At 37.4% G+C, this 4,034-nt stretch overlaps 1 pseudogene; it reads right to left on the bottom strand.

Moving 5' to 3' along the window:
* Nucleotides 1-628: 628 nt before the first annotated feature.
* On the bottom strand, nt 629-1,802 carry LOC136386156 (tumor susceptibility gene 101 protein pseudogene; annotated as a pseudogene).
* Between the last annotated feature and the right edge of the window lie 2,232 nt (nt 1,803-4,034).

Genomic DNA, 4,034 nt, shown 5'->3' on the forward strand with positions numbered 1-4,034 from the left:
CTGAGGTTGCCGGTTCAAAACCCTGGGCTTGCCTGGTCAAGGCACACATGGGAGTTGATGCTTCTTGCTCCTCCCACTTCTCTCTCTCTCTTCACTATCTATAATGAATAAATAAAATCTTTAAAAAAATTAAAAATTAAAAAAAAAGAAATTAAAAAAAATAAAAAACTGTGTTTACAAAAAAATAAATAATTAAACCCTGAAATATACTATTGATTCAAAATGCTTTACATTTGAATGATAGACTGCAATAAGTTATTCTAGACACCTACTGATTCGAGAAAAGAGGAGAAAAAAAAAGAATGTTTTAAGAAGAGCTCAATCTGGCCCTGCCCGGTTGGCTCAGTAGTAGAGTATCTGCAAGGCATGTGAATGTCCTGGGTTCAATTCCCAATCAGGGCACACAGGAGAAGCAACCAGCTGCTTCTTCACCCCTCCCCCTCTTCATTCTCTCTCTCTCTCTCTTTCTCTCTCTCTCTCTCCCACCCCGCTTCCCTCAGCTATAGTTCGATTGATTCCAGCAAATTGGCCTAGGCACTGAGGAGGGCTCCCTTGCCTCTGTCTCAGGCCCTAAAAATAGCTCAGTTTTGGAGGAGCAATAGTCCAAGATGGTCAGACAGCAGAGAAGTCAGTAAAAGTCACTGAGACCAGCAGTCATTCTTGCTTTTGGCATTAATTCTGTCAGCTAGAAATGTTAACAGAACAGAAAATTTATATGCTTTTTAGGAAGACATCCAGGTCTATTACTCCCTGCCTCAAGGCTTCTTTTAGGTAAAAGCATGTGTCTTCACTAGCATTTTCCTCTTATACAGATTTAGGATCTGTTTGTATAGTGGGGCTGTGGGAATGATAACTTCATCAATATTGTTGTTTTCAGATTGACATTTCATTTGCTCCAGCATAGAACTGAGTTCTTCATCCTTCTTTCTCAAAAGTTCTAAGCTTTTATCAACCTCAGCTACTCTTTTTTTTATCTAAACGGGTAACCACCCCTTCCAGTTTCTGGTGACCTTTTTTCAGGTCTTCCTTTATTCATTTCAAGGCATAGAGCTCTGCCCGAGCATGATCTAATTCCTCCTTCATCTGCCATCTCAGTTTGTCACTAACCACTGAGATGAGAGAAACTCAGATGGTCTCCTCACTGAATGAGCCATTCCTACTGGGACTAACAGTGGTCACAGGAGACTGGGAAAAATGCTGGGAACTTGTGGCAAAATATGGACTACCAGGTGGCTAAGGAACATCTGGGTAACCACTGGGGTTGGGAGGGTATCCAGATGTGTATATAGAGATTCCACGGGGCAGGCCTGGCTTGTAAGAAGTATTTGGTGGCTGTTGCCTGGTTTAGTAGATAAGATGCTGAAATCAGAGGTTGAGAGAAGACTGGAGGTTCATCTCCAAACACCACAATCATGACCTGAATAAGCCCCAACAAGTCTGACTTTGGGTGTTTCCATTCATATGGATAAGGAAGATATAACTTCTTATTGGATCAACTTGCTGTCTCGTTATAATAGTCATTGAAATGGTAGGCTTAGCAAAACAGATAAGGGGATTATATGAGTATGTATCCAGCAGCCATGAGCATATTGGAATATTATATGTATTACCTCTATAGGGCACATACATGTTGCAGTGAAGTTCATTGGTTCATTGAAACTGCCATAATTAAAAATATATGAATCCAATACAGGTTTGAGATCTTTGTATAATGTAATATCATTGATAGTTTCACATACAGCTAGGTCTCTGTATTTGTACTTATACACCATTTTCTTGATCTGCCTCTCAGACACCACCATGGTAACCACCCTTCAGCTTTCATTCCTGTAGGCAGAGGGTCAGCCACTCCATGGCTGCCCCAGACCACCTCACACAGGATTAGTGCATTTATAAAAGGGACCCCAGTGAGCTCTCTTACTTCTTCTGCCATGTAAAGACACAGCCAAAAGACCCTGCCTATGAACCAGGAAGTAGGCCATCACAAGAGACCAAATTTGCCAATGCCTTGATCTTGGTCTTTTCAGCCTCCAGAATTGTGAGAAATAAATTTGTGTCATAACATAAAGTTAGATGAATCACTGTCTGCTTTTAAAACTTACTATAATGCCACAATAATTAAGACACTGATGTTATTAAAGAGATAGACACATAAATCAATAGAACAGAATAGAGATGCTAGAAATATACCCAAACAAATGCTGCCAACTGATTCTTGACATATGTACAAAAGAAATTCATTGGGTAAGTCATAGTATTGTCAAAAATTGTATTGCAACATTAGATAGCCATATACAAGAAAATGAAAACATGAACCTGTAACTCACACTTTATACAAAACTTAAGTCAAAATGGATCGTAGCCCTGGACAGATAGCTTGGTTGGTTAGAACGTAATCCCAAAATGCAAAAGTTGCAGGTTCAATCCTTGGTTAGGACATATACAGATGATTTTGTCTCTCTCTTTTCTGGGCCCTCTCTCTAAAATCAATAAATAAAATTTTAAAATGAATCATATATCTAAATATATAACATCAAGCTATAATATTTTTATAAGAAAATATGCATGACCTGGGAACACATGAAGAATTTTTGGATATAACACCAAAAGACATCATAAGGAAAAAAGTGTTAAATTTAGTTTCATCAAAATTAAAAACTTTTATTCTAAGCAAGATCTTGTTAAGACAAAAAAATGCATACCACAAGGAAATATTTTAAAATTATACATCTAACTAAGATCCAGAATATGAGTGTACAAAGAATATGCAAAGAATTCTCAAAACTCAGCAATAAGAAAATAAACAGCTCAATTTTAAAAATGGCCAAATGAATTGAACAGATGCTTCACCAAAGAAGATATAAGAATGTCCAATAAGCACATAAAAATGTGTTCAACATTATTAGCCATTAGAAAGTTCAAATTAAGCCACAATAAGTTACCACTATGCACTCATTAGAACAATTGCAATAAAATAATTGACAATACCAAGTGCTGGTGAAAATTTGAAGCAAATGGAATGCTCATGTATTGATGAAGGGAATGCAGAATTGTGCACTCTTGGAAACATTTCCCAATTTTTTATAAAGGTAAACATACACTTACCACATGACCTAGCAATCCCACTCCTGGATGCTTGCCTTAGAGAAATAAAAATTTACATTTACCCAAAAAATCTGTGCGTGAATGTTCATAGAGATCGTATTCATAATCACTATAAACTGAAAACAACCAAGATGCCCTTCAACAACTGAATGGATAAACAACCTCTGGTACATCCATGCTTTGGAGTACTATTTAGCAATACAAAGGAAGGTATAATTGATATATGCACAACTTGGATGAATCATAAATACATTGTGTTAAATGAAAGAAGCCAGTCTCAAAAGGTTACATACTATATGATTATGTTTGTAAAATATTCTATAATAGAAAAGTTAAAACTATAAGTCAGGAAAGAAATCACTGGTTGTCACAGGTTTAGAATGGGAGAAATGGCTTGACTACAAAGGGGCAGAATGAGGGAGATTTGGGGGAAGATTAAAATGTTTTGTATCCAGATTGTGGTGATATTTACATGAATATATCCATGTGCTGAAATACATGGTACTAAAACATTTTAATTTTACTATAATAATATCAAATATATTAATTTTAAAATTTTAATGGATCACATATAAAGAGTTGGGAAACATAGTAACATTCAAAAGAATTTCAACCTTCTCCAAAGTGACACTGGAAGTTAAAAAAAGAGTGAACCAATGCCTGCGAAAACGTTGGTGAAATTTTCCAGCCTGAGTTTATATATCAAGATGTCAATTAAGCCCGACCAGGCGGTGGCTCAGTGGATAGAGCATAGGACTGGGATGCAGAGGACCCAGATTCGAGATCCAAGGTCACCAGCTTGAGCGCAGGCTCATCTGGTTTGAGCAAAGCTCATCAGCTTGGACCCAAGGTTGCTGGCTCCAGCAAGGGGTTACTAGGTCTGCTGAAGGCCCACCGTCAAGGCACATATGCGAAAGCCATCAATTAAC

The sequence above is a fragment of the Saccopteryx leptura genome, chromosome X, assembly GCF_036850995.1.
Source record: "Saccopteryx leptura isolate mSacLep1 chromosome X, mSacLep1_pri_phased_curated, whole genome shotgun sequence".
Classification (NCBI taxonomy): Eukaryota; Metazoa; Chordata; class Mammalia; order Chiroptera; family Emballonuridae; genus Saccopteryx; species Saccopteryx leptura.